The sequence below is a fragment of the Passer domesticus genome, chromosome 7 (genome assembly GCF_036417665.1).
Source record: "Passer domesticus isolate bPasDom1 chromosome 7, bPasDom1.hap1, whole genome shotgun sequence".
Lineage (NCBI taxonomy): Eukaryota > Metazoa > Chordata > Aves > Passeriformes > Passeridae > Passer > Passer domesticus.
The window spans coordinates 58049791-58066646 of record NC_087480.1 but is presented as its reverse complement, the minus strand read 5'-3'; the positions used below and the strand labels follow the sequence as shown (position 1 = coordinate 58066646).

The 16856-nt window shown below is 46.1% G+C and overlaps 2 long non-coding RNA genes across 4 annotated transcripts in view; one reads left to right on the top strand and one right to left on the bottom strand.

Moving 5' to 3' along the window:
- The window catches only part of LOC135305394 (uncharacterized), a 115153-nt gene that overhangs the window by 53218 nt on the left and 45079 nt on the right, over positions 1-16856 (bottom strand). The window lies entirely within an intron of this gene.
- LOC135304159 (uncharacterized) lies at positions 5179-16057 on the top strand. The gene is made up of 3 exons (XR_010365606.1): positions 5179-5551; positions 13834-13952; positions 15678-16057. It is a non-coding gene; the product is annotated as an uncharacterized LOC135304159 (long non-coding RNA).

The window sequence follows — 16856 nt, the reverse complement described above, 5'->3', positions numbered from 1 at the left end:
CATCTCTGACTTTGGATTCTGACCATCTCCTTGAGGTTTTTAAATCACTTTGTTCCACAGATATTTTGTTCCTCTTAAATATCACCTGTGGGAAAGGAGAGGGTTGTTGGTTGATGCTTCTTTCTAAATGATTTTCACATGGTTTTTAGTGGTGTGGGGAAACAGTGATTGCAAAAATCTGCCAAAGAAAAAATATAAAGAATTTATTTCTGATCTGGCTCTTGGTGCCAGTGCAAGGTTGGTCTGTATCTGCAAAGGGTTAAGGATTAGCTAATGGAAAACATTTGAGCAGCTCTGATAACAGAGTGGGGCAAACAGTGGGATTGAGCTCCCAGCACTGCTGGTCACACACTGCAAATCACAGGCAGTACCAGCCTCACAGCCTGCATGTTTCTGCTCCTGGGCTGCACTGACTCCTGCAATAACCCACCTACCACCACTATGAGAATGCTTTGGGACCACTGACCTGCAGTCAGGCACCAGTGTCCCCCAAACCTGCCCACTGACATCACACAAAAAGGGCAAGCTGCTGTCTCAGAGCAGGCTCTCCCAGCTCCAGCAGGAAGGAGGTTTGGTGGAAACTGTGCACTGCCTCTGAAACACTTTGGCTGTGGATTTGTTCACCTTTTTGAGAAGAGAGATTGCTTGGTAGGGCAGCATGAGTGAGCTCTCTAAGTACAGTAGGAAGTGGTGCTTAAGCACAAAGGTGCTGCAGCCTAAAAACTAAAATACACTGTGAAAGACAAGGCACTCACAGAATAACACAATTCTGGGATATTGTCTGTCTTTTATCCTCACTGTTTTCTGCCCAGTTCCATGGGTCTGTAATGCAGCACTGGCTTGAGGCACAGCACTGTTCCCCATGCACACCTGGGACTGCTCCCTGCAAAAGCATCTTTGCACCCAGAGGAGCCCAGATGTTGGGCACAGCTGGCACCCATATTAGGAGAGGCTCTTGAAGTTGCTGTGGAATTTGACCACTGTTGAAGCCAAGAGTGGAGTGGAAAAACGCCTTCTGCTCTGTCTTATGCTTAAATTCCAAAGCTGCACCTCACTCCTCTCTGTTCCAAAAAGAAACAGCAGTGCCACAACCATAATTCAGTGCAGCTGCTGCTGAACAGTGCTGGGGAGATGTAAAAACTGGTGTTACTATGAGCACACACTTCACTTTCGGGATTAAGCTGCCTGGTTTCCTTCCATGCACTAACATGAAAAACTCACTCTTCCTCCAAAGATGAGCACAGCTGATGGTGCAGGTACAAAAGAACCCAATGGCACTGATGTCAATGGAAAACCCTGACCCTCCCCAGCACTTTGCAGATTCTCAGGGGCTCACTGAGCTGAGCATCACACCCAAGAGCACCCAGAGTCCCTCTGACAGTGACATGACACCTGATCTCCCACGACACCATTTGCTTCTTATCCCCAATGGCACCTCCCTGCCCGTGGCTACAGAAAGTGATGAGGCAGCTGCTGCCACGGTCTCTGGGGGGAAGGAAGCAGGAATTGTGTGGATCAGGCCCGCAGCTCTGTCTCAGATGTTGGCCAGCACCAGCTGGGTCAGGGGAAGGTGTGAGGCACTCACGTGAGGCAGCTGTGATGCCTCGCTGCAGCCTTAGGAAAAGATGAAAACAAATGAGTTTATAACCTTTTGTCAGCCTGTCCCAAGGATGTAACTTCACAAATATTTAGGTCAAATGGGGCACACCCTGTGTTGCACAGAGAGAGAAGGGAAGAAAACCCAGGGCTTCAGCTTACAAATGCCACACTCTCTGTGCCAGATAAGATAAGCTGGTGACAGCCACTTGCTATCACTGTGGCTGTTGCCCTGCTGGCTCAGCCCGGGAGCTGAAGGTGGCTTAGGACAAAAGTGAGGTGAATTCTTGCCACTGCAAGCCAACATTTTCAACATGACAGTCACAAAAAATCTGTAGTTAGTCAAAGAAAAACAAGGATGAACGTAAACTAAACAAAGTTCCTCTCTGCTCTGATGTTTTTAAACTCAATGCAGTTTATATGAGGGATTCACCAGAGGGAAAATCCTGCCTGGATTCATGGGAGTGCACCCACTTTAGCCATCAGTGCCCAAAAGGTCACAGCAATGTCCCTACAAGCATGTTGTAAAGGTGAAAAACAGGTATGGAGTCATTTGCTCCTATCTTATCCCGGGTCCCTTCCTTATCCCAGTCTGCTCCTGACTGGGACAGGAGTTGGTGAGTTCTGCCAGAACCAAGAACCACTGACAGCCACAGGCTGCTTCTTACTGAGTCATGACAGGTTTCTCAGGTATCACAGGAAGTGTCACTAAGGTTCCTAATTAGCCTGGAACTCGGTTTCCTCATGGCAAAGCCCGACTGGGATAAATCTCTGTCTCAGCAGAGCCTGGGGCTCTCATCCTGCTCATGGATATGGGTGTCCATTGCCATTCCAATACTGATGGAGGGAGGATATGACCTGGCCACAGGGATTTGTCCAGAGCTGTCCCCAGGGCAGGGAATCGGGCTGGCTGCAGCTTCCCTGCAGTGCTGGTCCCTTCCCTGCACTGCCAATCCTGACCCCAGCACTGGGCAGGGCAGAAAGCTGCCCTCACCCCAAGGCCATGTGTCCTGTCAGCAAGGTGGGACACAGGCAAAAGCAGATGAAAGCTGCTGCTCTGCCCCACTCTGAGCAAAGGGGAAGGAAAATCTCTTCTGTGGTTTGGCACAGAAGGGTGTCCCATGTCCTTGGTGTCCCCAGGGTGGCACCATGGCTGGCACAGGAGCACAGCAGAGACATCACACAGCTCTGAGAAGGGGACAAAGGCCAACTCAGAGGCAGCCCTGAGAGCTGGCAGCCTGGCCACAGCTCTTTTCCTCCATCAGCTGTTCATCATTTGCCTCGACTGTGTTAATTCACACATTGCTCTCTCCCAGCTCCCATTGTTCCCGAGCAGGGCATTGTCATGGGGCCAGTTCTATATTTGTGACAGGATGTCAGCCTACGCTTGCAGTTGCCTCCTTTGAACTGGATACTTTTACCTTCTCTGTTGGCAAGGATGCAATTCAACAGAAAGGTAGAAAAATAAACATATGTTTATTTAAGACAGGCTGGGTTGTATCGAAAGGCACAAGTGGCACTTCTGCCTATTGGCCCTTCCACCCTCCCAGCCAGAAGAGCACAGGTTTTTTCATGACATAAACAAAAGATTATTTCCTAAGAAGATTGAGAGTTTCCTTTAAAGGAAAACAAAAAGAAAAAAAAAAGAAAAAAGAAAGGAGGAAGGAATCTGCAGAATAACTCTTAGGAAGTTGCAGCTCTAGAGGCCCTTTAGTCCCTCACCAGCAAAAGATATTTAAATATAGCATGGCGTGCCCAGAGCACAGCCTGACAAATGCCATGTACCCAGCCTGAAAAATGCCATGTACCCAGCAAAGAAACCACTCTGCAGCCAGGGACAGAGGGTGCCAGGCTTCAGGCTCATGCCCCTTACCCTGATGAGGGCCCAGGATCTGCAGCCAGGCCTGACAGCTGCATCTTTGAGTTGGCTGCTTCTAAAGGTTTGAATATGATTTATTGCATTTTAATTTGCACACACTGCCTAATTTTTTTGTTTGTGCATCAAGCCAGTCAAAGCAGGCATGCAAAAGCCTTTATCCACTGAAAGATGCTGCCAGCCAACTTGAAACCAGACTCAGGATATGAAGCACCCACCTCCTCTGCCCCTCACCCTAGGACCACCAGGATCTCTCTGTGCTCTTCAGGGAAGGAGATGATTCCAGGAGATTTGAAAAGCTCCAACCTCATGCTCCTTGCAGTGCTTTCTCAAGACTGCTCTCAGCCATGAATAATTTCTATGCTATTTCTTGGACAACCAGAGCTCTGTGAAGTTATGCTTGTGTAAATCCCCCGCCCTTGCTGAGATCATGAGCCCTCATGTTCAAATGCAGCAGGTTAGAAAATGGGTCAGAAACTTCTTCTTCTCAAAACAGCTTTTTTTTTTTGAGGCAAAACTAAAATGTTTCATAGCCCAAGTGCCATTCATGCCTCATGGGTGCATCACATCCCTGTTTTTGCAATGAGTGAGGAGTGAGCTACGTTTCCTCTGACAGGTTGTGATCTCCCCAAGCAGTGAAAAGGGTGATGCACCAGTGACAGGAATGGCTGGGAATCCACCCAAGCAGCCTGGCCACTGATGGAAATAGGGAAGCGTGCAGTCAGGACTGGAAAAGCCATGAATGGGAATTTCAAGACACAAATGTTTCATCCCGGTCAAGATCACTGTCATCATTTCCAATGGGATCAGCCCACTTCCTGGACTTAATTAACGTGTTTTCCCTTTATCTCCCTGGAAAGGGACTCACTTTGTGATGGTGGAATTAGCCAAAGCTGGGCCTTCCAGGCAGAATGTGGGTAGGAGTGTTTTGTCCAAGGTTAGTTTGGAGCTGTCCCATCACCACAGCCTCCATTCAAGGCTGTACCTGCTGTGGAGCCACACGGTGACTTTGTGCTCCAGGGCACTCTGACCTGTCTCCCACACACTTTCCAGAGCACACACCAGTATTGACTGCATTCAGCTGTAATAAGAAGCTCTGAAATAACTCAGGCTCTCTGGCAAGAGTCTTCTGTTGTAACAACAGGCTTTGGCTGTGGATTTATCTGCCATGGATCCTGCGTCCCACACAGCACAGGGCAACTACAGCAGGGTGAGTGAGCCCTAGAATGCCATAATATAAGCAGGAAGGGCTGTAATTTGAAGACTTTCCCACAACAAGTAAGTAAAACAATCTCTTCTTTCAGAAGGCAACATACTTCTTGCATAAGGGTCCTTTAAAACAATATACAGAGCAGCTGAACAGGAGTCATGGGGGAACCCTCTCAGATCCTCAGTTCATTCTCAGATTTAGCTGACAGTTTCTCTCTGACTGCTCTAATTCATGCAGAAGAGCTCTAGGTTTTACTTGCAAATGCAGAAAAGGCTGCACATCCCACTGGCTGTTTCCTGAGCCATTTGCAAGGACAATGGTACTGACATAGAACCCACAATAAGAGACGAGGAGACTATGAAAAAAAAAGGTTATAATGACATAATCCAGATATAAAGACACACCAGCAAATGGCTACTAATGTATTTTGCAATTACATTGATAAGGCAATATCTAACACCAAAGCCCCACTTCTAACGTCAGAAATAGGCTTTAAATGTGCAAGAAAGCTTTGTTAACCTCTCACCCTGAGGAAATCACCACTGGTTTTCAGGGAGATGCACTACACAGAAAACCCTCTGTGGATTACATGTCACAAGTGCTTTGGAAACCTCTGTCACAGCTGTGGGGGGTTCTAGAACAGGGACAGTGACAAAAAACTACCTTTGTTTGATGCCTAAGTCATAAATATTGTTAGTCTACTGCAATAGACTAACAATATTTAATATTTAATAACTAATAGATGCTGCAGGTCATGACAGAGCCAGGAAGACCCAGAGCTTTGTGAATGGGATCACAGTGTCCAAGGAAAACCTCATGGCCCATCCAGACTGAGACTCCCTGTGTTAATTCTGTGCAGTGTGGCTCAGGTAAGGGATGTTTCTCAAGGGGAAAAGGGATCTTTTAGCACTGAGTTAAAGATGATTTGACTGTCCACAGGTGAGCTAGATGAGAAGATTGTAGAAAAACATTTCTCACTCACTTATAGGATGGTTTGGGTTGGGAGAGACCTGCCAGAGTCAGGTGGCTTCAAACCCTGTCCAACCTGGCCTGGAACAGTTACCTTTAACAGGGACTAAAAAATCATAATGCTTGGCAGAGTGCAAGCAGCAGAAACAGAAGAGGAAATAACAAGGCCCAGGACTTCTAGAGGGCTATATTTCACTGCTGCACACTGAGTTTGGAGCAGTGGAAACAACAAAAGCTGTGCGGCAGAAATCAGTCACCATGGGCGCTCCTACTTCAGCGAGTGCTTCAGACAAATTTATGGCTAATCAGGAGCATGACATTATTGTGCCCAGCCAAGTGCAGATGTGGGCTTGCATAAAACTTTCCTTATCATTCCTGAAAGGGTTGTGCTGCAGTCTGTCACTGTTCAATAAACAATTCCACGGCCAAGATCTCAAGCGCTGCCGCATCGGGTCCTGATGATCTGCACTTTCCTTACACACAGTCAGAGAAAGATGCAACAACAAACACATAACAAACACATGGCCACAGCCCTTTAGGGCTGATGGGTTTCCAAAAAGGGGCAAATGTTGATCACACTTGTGCGTGTGATTTTGCCTACAGATTTAGGAGTCATCCAAAGTCTAAAGAAGCCAGTGAAAAAATCTCCCGCTGGATTTGCTGGCCTTTGCATCTGCCTTAAGAACATTAGACAAATTTAAACTATTATCCAAGCACAGGCTGTGTTTTGGGGAAAGGCAGACAGCTAGAAAACATTCTAGTTCAACCAGTCTTGTGATTTTGCTTTATATTTTTGTCAACAATTTTTTTCAGTTATCAAAAAAAAAAAATATTGAACAACTGGTCCACTGAAGTTCCTTCTTCATTTTTTTGTAAAAAAGAGTTGCTGGGATATAGGTACATTGCCTTTATGGCCATTTTTCCTGATTTCACATTTCTCCAAGCCCTTGTTTTCCTTGTCCCTGATGTTTAGCTGGTCACCAGTCTGGCTTCTCTGGATTGCCACACTGAGCATTCCCCATTTAGACACGGGGAGGGGCTGGAGAAGACATCTGGTGATTTTCTTCCTGCAGATTTAACATGAAAAGGGAATTGGGAAAAGAAAAGGTAGCCTTTCTCCGGCCATATCCTGCAGCAGCCAGGGACCCACCTGGTCCCTGGAGAGCATTAGAAAATCCTCAATGTTTTGCAAACTCGTGAGCTGCCTCACACGGCCCCTGAAGAGCAGGGAAGAGCCAGAACACAGTTAACTTCAGCTAGCTACTCCCTACCTCTCACAGCTCCAGTGGTGTGCTCCAAGTGCAAGCAGAGAGGCTGCCCAGGGCATCCATCAGCCCTGGGGCAGGGAACAGAACTAGATCTCCCTTCTCTGCACTGCTGGAGCCTGAACTGACAGGAGAGAAGGCAGTCTTGGAGGGCAGGGGTAGAAGGGCTTCTGTTGTGCTGATGCCATCTCACAACTCCCACAAACTCCATCCAAATCAAACAAAATAATTGCTTTTTGCCATGGAGGAACAAACTCAGCTCTTACAGGGCTTAAATATCTTTCTATGCTTTCCTTCTAAGAGAAAAGTCCACTGCCACATACATGGAGTGGAAACCTTTTGTGGATGATTTCAGAGACTCAGTCTGGAGAAAATTAGAGCTGTATTAGGAATATTTCTCTTCCCTGAAAGTTTATTCAGCTGTAACTCTGAAAGTTATGTAAGGGAACAAGACAAAATTAGAATATTGGATAAAAATAGCTCTAAAAGAAATGTTCATCTTCCTCCTGTATTTTGAGGCCACTTTGGGGTCTTTTCTGGTTCTTCACCTAAAGCAGCCCTTGCTCTAAGCTGGCACCTGGCTGAATGCCATGGCATTTGCAATGCCTAGGCAAAAAGTCACCTAGGATGGTAACAGCCTGGTTTCACATCCATTTGTGGCAATGTCCATGGCTGTGCTTCCCAACCCTCAGAGCTTTACTACAGAGCTTAAACCCAGGTCCTGACAGTGAGTCAGCACCGAGCTGTCAAACCAGGCTGAAACCTCCAGGAAGCAGAATGTTCTCTCTGCATACTTTTTGTACCACTCAGTACATTACACAAACTCCCAACGGGGAGAGCCATAGCAGTGCTTTGGAAGGATGTATTTATTCCAGCAGTAATTCTAGCATTTAAACTTTCTGACAGCTGCTGTGAACAAATATGCAATAAAAATGAAAGCCAATTCAAAGCTGGTATTCAGAGGTGGGAGACTGCGTATGCATTTGTGTTCTGGGCCATGCTGTGCTTTGTTTAGCATTCAAACAGTGTAGAGGACTGCAGCATCCCTTTTGCACACTCAAGTCAAGCCAAAGTCACTTTGGCTACATTTTTCAAGCTTGGCTGTGTAAAGCTAGAGCTCTGTCTCCCATTATCTGAGCATTTGGCTGCTGTGGTCTAAAACATGACTGGCCCATGACAAGCATTTTGTAGGAACAAGGAATTTGAGCATCCTCAGCTGCTCCAGTTCACACCTTCCCTGCTGCTGCAAGCACCAGATCCTCTGTCAGAGACAGTGACCAAGAGCTGAGGCCAGGAAAAGCTCCAGTCACTGCCAGGGCCTGTCTGTCAGGGCCCTTGGGCATCCACACAATGCTCCTATTCATATTGAGTAGAAATAAAAGTAGCCTGTGCTGCAGAGGTCCTGAGCTCACTACCATTCCATTCCGGAACCACAGGAAAATGTAGGTCGGGAGAGACCCCTGGAGGTCAGCTAAACCAGTCCTCCACAAGGACAACCTGGCACTTTTTTAGATGAGCTCATGACGACAGACTACTCCAAACCTGAGTCAGGTGATATGAGGCCAGGAGAGAGACCCTGCAACCGCCCCATGGGCTCCTGTGGAGAAGCCACAGCCCCCCTTAAAAATTACCCTAAGCAGAGATGGCAGCAGAAGTTCCTCTGCTCTGAGCTTTTGGGAGAAGTCAGGGACATTTGCCACATGCCACCTGCCCACATGAAGTGGTAAGAGGGACCCCACATGTCCAGGAGCCTTACTGACTTTGGGGAGTTAGATGTGAGTGGCTCACTTAGTGAGATTACATGGAATCCCTGCTGTTTACAGCACTCAGGAGAGAATTCCAATGATTCCTCCCTCAAAAGAGCTAAAAGTGTGGTGTGTGCACAGCCAGCAAAGTGGTTCTTGAAGCAATCACCTCTCCACAGCTGTGCACTACACCCTTCAGTAGGGTACTCTTTGGAGGGCCTGTTATTTGCAGGGGTAAATAAGGGTTCATACACAGAGAGTCTGGCTATTTTGTTAAGTAAGATATTTTGTTAAGTTGTTTTTGTTAAGTAAGATATCTTGTTAAGGAGGTTTGTGCCATACAGCCACCAAGATGGACAATCTGACCCCTTGCTTTTATTGAAGCCCTTCTTTCAGTGAGAGCAAGCATCAAGGTTATCATGCCGCTTATGTCAGTAGTCAAATTAATTGGTTTTCTAAAGAGATCTATAAAAACTGGCTTCAGGACCTGCCAGGACACATGCACTGCAGCTGATCAGCTGTGGAAAGATTTTACTATCTTTAACAGAAAATGCCATTTTGATCTGTAATCTTCTGTTACTCTTTGTCTCAACAACCTGTGAAAGAAGAAAGAATTTGTACAAGATCTCTTACTGTTCTGAGCTGACTTGCCAGCTTTCAGTACTTCTGCTGAGCTGGTTGAAAGAAAAATATACACAGCAGAAAAGGCTCCGTCAGTAGAACAGGGAGGAAATTGCATCCTGGAGCAGAGAAGGCTTTGAGTGATGTTGTCTTCAGTCTCCTGTGAAGCCAGGAAATTCATGACCCTTTCCAAGCCCAAACTTTGCCCACCTAAGCTATCAGACCACATTATAGTTTCCATCAGTTTTGCTGACTTCTTCCCTTGATCTGGTTCTTCCCATGATGCCTTGTCAGCTCTCCCTTGTCATTTCTGCCTCCTCTTGGATTTCCAGTATTTGAGACTGGGACTGTTTTATCTTTACAATACATATTAGCAGAATCAAATAACTACACCAAAAAAACCCTGGAAAGCCACAAAGGCAGCTGACTTATCGCCTGTGTCAGATTTCAAAATCCTTTGCAATTTGAGGAACAAAGGTCCCTGTTGAAATGTTCACAGTGGTGTGTCCTCTGGGACTGACATTGCTACAGAAGCTTCTGGAGGAACTGGGTTCATCTGTGGTTTGGGGCAAGATAAGCACAGCAGGTGTATTCCCTGTCTCCAGCATCTTGGATCCACTCCAAGCTGATTTCCATCCTCCCCATTCCAAGAAAATAGTGATCACAAGGGTCACTGATGACATTTTCTTGGCCAATTCTCTATTCTCTTCAACTTGGCCCTCTGTTGTAACATCTTTACATCTTGTCTCAGCTTTCATGACCCCCTTCTCCTACATTTCTTTCCTGGGGATGCTTTGCATATTGAGCAAATGAAGGGACCTTCCCACTGGTAATTGGATTCAAATCAAAGAGGTGTGGGGGTGTGTTAGTTTGTAATTTTCTACTTTGAACCAAACTGTCACAGGAACTTCTTACAGTGTATTCTGGGTTATCAGCCTGAAAACAGCAGAGTGAACCCAGACCCACATTCTACAAGTGATTAAGCTGAGGGACAGAATACAGCAGCACTGGAGGTGCAGTTCAGATCTCTGTACTTGCTGTCCTTGCTCCAGGAAGCCACCAGGCTGAGCCAGACTATTGACCAGGTAAATTCCTTCCAAGACTGAGCTTGCACATCCTATTCTCAGTCAGGAAGGAAGGTTTCCCACTCACTGCAGGTTCCAGAGCCACATCTCTGATCAAACAGGACAGCTCAGAGGAAAGTCTGGCAGATAGCAGCCACATAGATAATCCTAAGGGACTCCCCAAAACCCCTAAAACTGCAATGTAAGTTTTCAAGGAGACCAGATAATAGAGGAATGATGTGCAAGCAGCACAGATTCACTCAGCAGGAGCTGACTGGCAGTGACATCCAGCCACCAACATGTTGATGATCACAAAATCACAGAACAGGTTGGAAGAAACTCCAAAAGACCATCTGGTTCAAGCTTTGATGGGAAGGGAAGCCCAGAAAAGACTATGTAGTCCCCTCCAACACCTCTCTGGGGAAGTTTGGCTGATTCATGATTTTTTCTTTTTAGTCTGTAATATTTCTTTCTTATATGAAGATGATGGGATCACCCTGCCAACAAGGAAGGCCTTTTCCACTCCCTAGGATTTATTACTGACAAGCCAAACAATGTGAGGGATTGTCCCATTTTTCTGCTGCTTTTTCCTACTGTCCATTTCAAGGTTATGGAGCAAGATCCACCCAGGTGCAGATGTCAGAAGCAATATTAAGAAGATCATCTCTGGTCACATTGCCAGCTCCAATTGCCAGAGGTAGCAGGATGCAGTCTTTTCCTTAGTCTCAAAGCACAGCACTTGAAATATCCTGTAGGATGAAAACAATGCCAGCTACAGCATTCTCTTCTCCCCTAATTTTTGGGAAGAGGGCCAGGCAATCACCACAATTAGTCATACATTCCAAATGCAGTCCCCATTCTTAGTTTCAGCCTTATGCCTGTCCTTATGTTAAGGATGAGGCTACGATCTCCACCCCAAAGAGGGTCTTTGCCTCAGTCACACACTATCAATCAGTCTGGCTCTCAGTAATGAGGAAAGATGCTTTCCTTCCTTCCACCTTCTATCTGGACCTTCACCTTCCCAGTGGGATCATTTTACTGGGTAAAGGAAGACAGAAATAGACAGAGAGAAGCATGTCAATATGTGCATTGAAGAGGAATTAAAAACAAAACATAATGAAATACCTGAAAGCACAAGGGAATTTGCTGGAAACTAGAGGAGAGAGGAAAAGAAGCAGCTATCACGCCTTTTACTGCTGCACATGGAGTTAGTTTTGAAAAGTTTCTTCTCCCTGTCCTGCTTTCCTCCCCCTGCTTGCCCACTCCCCTGGGGAGGGGAAGGTAGAGAAGGTATCATTACAATATTAATCACCTTGAAAAGGGTAGAAACCCAAGATTTTAAAACCACTGCAAGAGGGAGAAGCGTCTTTAGGGGAAAGTTCAAACAGCTTCTTTTGCTTGAAGACTGCTGGAAACAATATGGCAATCATTAGTTTCTCTCTCCCCAGTTCAGGGTCGTTCATTTAATTCACACATGATGAACAACAGACATGCACATAGGTCCAACAGCAATATTAAGGTTGCCTCTCTTGCCAAGAATCATGCCACTAAAAGGCACATGTGGGTCTGGAAAGGGTTAATGGGCTGCTGGGATTTCTCTTCTTGCACAGGTAAAGGAGGGACAGCAGCTCAGATGGAGAACATGCTTCACTCTCACGGTGGGACTATCCATGGACATGGCAGGATGCGTTGTCTGGCAGGGTGGAGGACCCTCTCACCTTCAGCTGAGCCAGCTGCACTCACTGTGGCTGTGGCAAAAGCCTCCTGGAATGCATTTGAAAGGAGAGCATCTGACCTGGTGTGGAGGTACAAGAATTCTCAAGTCCAGCCTGGTTTTTTGGATAAATTCTGAAGCCTCATAAGAATGTTTAGCTTAGGCCTCACTGCCCAGTCTTGAATAACTCCAGGAAAACTGGGTCATTTTTTACCTTTATGTGGGAGTATCTCTGGTGACAACCAGCCCTTGCTCCCATCAGACAGGGTAGATTTCCAAAATGCAGCTCCCTTTCTACATGGACCAGCAGACACCTGGGGCAGCCTGCAGGGTTTTCCGGACAGCCCTGACTGCAGCAGCTGGCTCTGCACTCTGCAGTAGAGCTAAAATGAAACATGTCATCCACCCAGAGAGTCTCCTGTCCTCTGACAGATCACTGCAAAAACAGAAGCTGCTGTCTGACCTGAATTCTTTCCTACATCTTCCCCGTGCCATGTGCTTGTTCTCCACACAAACAGTCCGTGCCACTGAATTCTTGGTGTCATCCTGACCTGGAGCAGTGAGCCCTGTAGCATAAAAGTGATTTGATTTTAACCAGAAGCCTCTGCATACTGGAGGAGGATATTTCCCACACTGGCTCTGGCATTGTCTGCTTGGTGACCTTGAACAGGTAGTGTTATCTTTCTTCATCTCTTTGTCAAACAGAGATGGCACTGGTGACTCCTGTAAAGCACTTTGAGCGATAAAAAGCCAGGTGTTGACATTATTGTGCAGCGAGCATTCACTCTCATCTGCTTTAAATCTCTGCCTCCTTCATTTTTGTTGAATAACCCCTTTGTTCCTGTATTATGAAACACTGTAAGTAGACTCAGAAGTGCTCACAGGAGTGAAAAGTGGACACAGACTGATGGCGAGCCCCTCCTGCAGGGCAGGACTTCCAGGGGTGAAACCCCAGCCCCTTTGACCCCAGTGGGAATGCTGCCAAGGGGGTGACTACTTTATTGCTGATTCACAGAAAATGATAGCAAGAGAAGCATTTCATAGCATTTTCTAATCTGCTTCTTGAGGGTTTAGTCATCCCAAAAGCCACTATGAATAAGGATTACTCTTCCCTTTCAAGAAATTGATCTCTCATGCAAAACTCTGCCCAGTTAACGATTTCTTCACTGCATGGTGGGGGTTTTTGTTTTTCTGGTGAAGTTACCACCATCTGTGGCCAAACAACACACTCAAGCCCAGTAACCTTTCAGAAAGATGACAGATGATGTCTGCTGCTCATTTCATGTGGTTTTTGCCAGTATGGTCTCTGAGGAAAGGAAGAAGGTGCCAAAACTGAAATAAGAAAGATAACATTGGTAAATGTCAGAGCTCCCTGGTGAGTGCAGAGATCTCAAAGGCTTGGGAATGCTGAACAGATGACTCACTGGGAAGGGTTGCCACACGTCCTGTTTTTGACAGATGGGACACTGACTTATTTTATTTAGGATCCCAATGGCATTATAGTAGCATCTAGAGGCCTTGATAGTGAAGGTGATGACTTTTGGGACTGTGTGGGGTAGAAATTATCATGCAGGATGAGGAAACTGGATTTAATGTAAAACTTTGAAGCCAAATCCTTGCATGAATATTTTGGAGCTGCTTACATCCAGGGCCTGGTTTACAGGTGCTGAAGGGCATCTTCCTTGCTGAAAAGAGAGATTTTGTCATAGTTATACATGCAAACATACCAGGTCTCTGTTGAAGTGCTTTATATATTTTTCCCATTCCTTGCAGAGCCTGCTACCTCTTCCAATCATTTGGATCCACACTTCACACCTGTTCTGAGCTTAACTGGACAATGCAGAGATTTTGCCTTAGTGCCATGGACATATTTCAGAATTTTTTCTGTTCAGGTCAGTCCAAAAGCAAGTTGGTTTTGTTTTCTTTTATTTCTGGCATTGAAAAATATGTCATGTTGAAAAATTAGATATCATTTCCAAGTGAATAGGCAATGTATCCTCTATGTGAAATGCTGAAATCACAGTCCAACTTTCCCATATTTCCCTCTGCATTTTCAGCCAAAACCACTGTCTGAATGCAAAAGTCCTAAATCCCACCCTATTGCTAATTGAGTTCACTATTCAACAAATAAATAAAGCCACGCAGCTCTAATGTAATGATGCTTGTGATGACATTTTCCACATTCTGCTCCAGATCTTTATGTCATTTATCCCACCATGAGCTGGTGTAATATACCCTACAGCAGGATGAAGGTTTTGGAGTCTGCTACTGTCTGTGAACTAAAACAGACCTGGAGTGAAATCCTGACCTCAGACAATAGCAGCTTTGCCACCAGCAGACGTGGGACCAGTTTATCAGCCCAGGATTTCTAACTCAGGCATTAGAGGCTTGTATTTTTGACAGTTTTAATCCAGAAGCCCTGAGCTCACTACCATCATCTGTGGGTGTGATTACATGGGCAGACAGGACAAAGCTGGAGTGCTCAGAGTATTTCTGCTCCACTTCTGCCCCCAAATTTGAATCTGTCACTCAGCTGGTCCTGTCCAGCCAAATAATTGTTCCTGTGGGGACAAAGTCCCACGGTGAACACGCCCCAGTGCCCTCCCATTTAACATGGTGCTGAAGGAATACTAATTTGTCCACTTCCCCCTCCCCTTCTTATCCAGTTGAAATAATAAATATTTTCCTCATGATTTATTGGATTTCAGTTTGTTGAAAAGATCCTCCAAACAAATGAAGTTTTAATGGCAACAAACACCAGCCGTAGCGCATTAGAAAATATAAACAGCAGCAGAGACCATTAAACAAAAACCACTTTGGATACAGCTGACACAGTGCTCAGCAATCTTCACCTCCTGAGGCCAGAGCCCAAGACAGAGGGTCACAGAGAGTCCCTCACTGGAAAAGAAATTTGGAAGGATCACAGATTTGAGTCCTTCGGATGCTGAGGGCTGCAAGAGAGACTTTTGAAGTGACCAGTCCAGGCTTTGGGCTACTCAGGACCATAGGCAAGGCCTCAAACATTGAATCCCAGAATGGTTGAGGCTGGAAGGGACCTTAAGAGCTATTTAGTTCCAACTCCCCCTGCCCTGGGCAGGGAACTTTGCACAAGGATCAGGCTGCTCAGAGCCCCACCCAGCCTGGCCCTGGTGGAGGGATCCATTCTAGAGAGGAAGAGCCAAGGCAGCCCCCACACTCTGTTCCCTTCCTTCTGCCATGCCCACTGCACAGCACCTTCTGCCTCTCCAGGGGGAAGTAATTGGGGTCATTGTACCCTGCTGTGGAAGATGGATGCACCACCCATGCCCAGGTGAGAGGAGTCAGCACAGGCTCGGTGCCACGGAGCAATTGTCACCCAGTCCAGGGCACATCCAGTGTGCTCACAGCCTGTCCTGTCTCCTTCTCACATCTGTCACATCTGTCTCTGCGTGGGTAGAAGCAAGTGAAGTGGTCACAAAGTGAGTTTTGTGTGCCTGGGTTTATTCTCAGTACACCCCTCGTTACTCCACTGCCCAGCACAACTGGTTGTGCAATCACCCTTAGAACCAGTGCTGTCAAAACAAACACATCCCTCAACTCCTTCTAGCAGGATGATTTTTTCTGACTCATTTTGACAGTATCCGAGAAGAGAGTGAGCACTGGCACAGCTACATTTACACCCTGGAGGCTGGAGCAGGGAGAGATCAGGTGGGGAGACAAAACACTCTATTCCTTCAGAGCAATCCCAGCAAAGTCCAAGCAGAAAGGGATTAAGAGGAGTTGTCCAACAACACAACATTTGTCAAGCCAAGTCCTAGGATGTTTCTGCACAAATCCTAAGGTATCATCTCTCCACAGCCTTTTCTTAACTCAGAGATGCTATTCAAAACAGCCTTGATGAGTGCACAGCTGGGTTTGCCACCTTTTATTCAAACAGGGGAAGCATGGACCAGTAATGTGTTCCAGAGACTGGAAATCAGGATGTTTTGATTTGAGATAAAGTACAAAACATGTGTGAGTGACCAAAGACACCCTGCCTGAGCCTTTCAGGAAATAAGTGATTTAAGACATTTTACCATAAGAGCAAGAGTTTACTGTCAATAAACCATTGTTTACTGTCTACACAAGAGCTGTGGCTACTACTTTATTCAAACATTCATATTTTGTCTACTTAATCCATTCCAAGTCACTGCAAACAATTTCTCTTTCATCAGCCAGGGATGCCTGGGAAAGGATCCTGTCTGTCTGTGTGGAATCCAAGCTGCACCTTGACATTCCCAGCATGTCCAGGGCTCCAACCTGCCCTTCCAGCCCTGCATGTGCCCTGACCTGAGCAGTCACCTCTTTCCTGCTCCCTGCCCAGCTCCAAGAGCAGCCAGCAGGATTCACAAGACACTTTTCCAAGGCCATGAAATGAAGTCCACCTTCCAGGAGTGCAGCCCCTGCCCATACAGCTCATGCAAGCTTCAAATTTCAGCTCATCTCTGGAGCTCCCAGCCTAAACCTACGTAGTATCAGCATGGTTCAGATGCCAAGCAATGAAAAATAATGAGTTTCATTTAAATAAAAACAACCCTAAAGCCCACAACAATCCACAGCAAAATTCTGGTTCTACTCCAACCTGTGGGCTCACCATAGAAAGGCTGAGCCCACTGGGAAAAGTCATAATCCAGCTGATTGTAAACCACATACCAAATACTCACAATCAGATTTATTTCATGGTTTAGAATATCACTAAGTCATCACTATGAGCATCATGCTGAGCTGTGTACTGAAACACATCATAATTAAACTGCAGCAGATCAGAATTGTTCCAG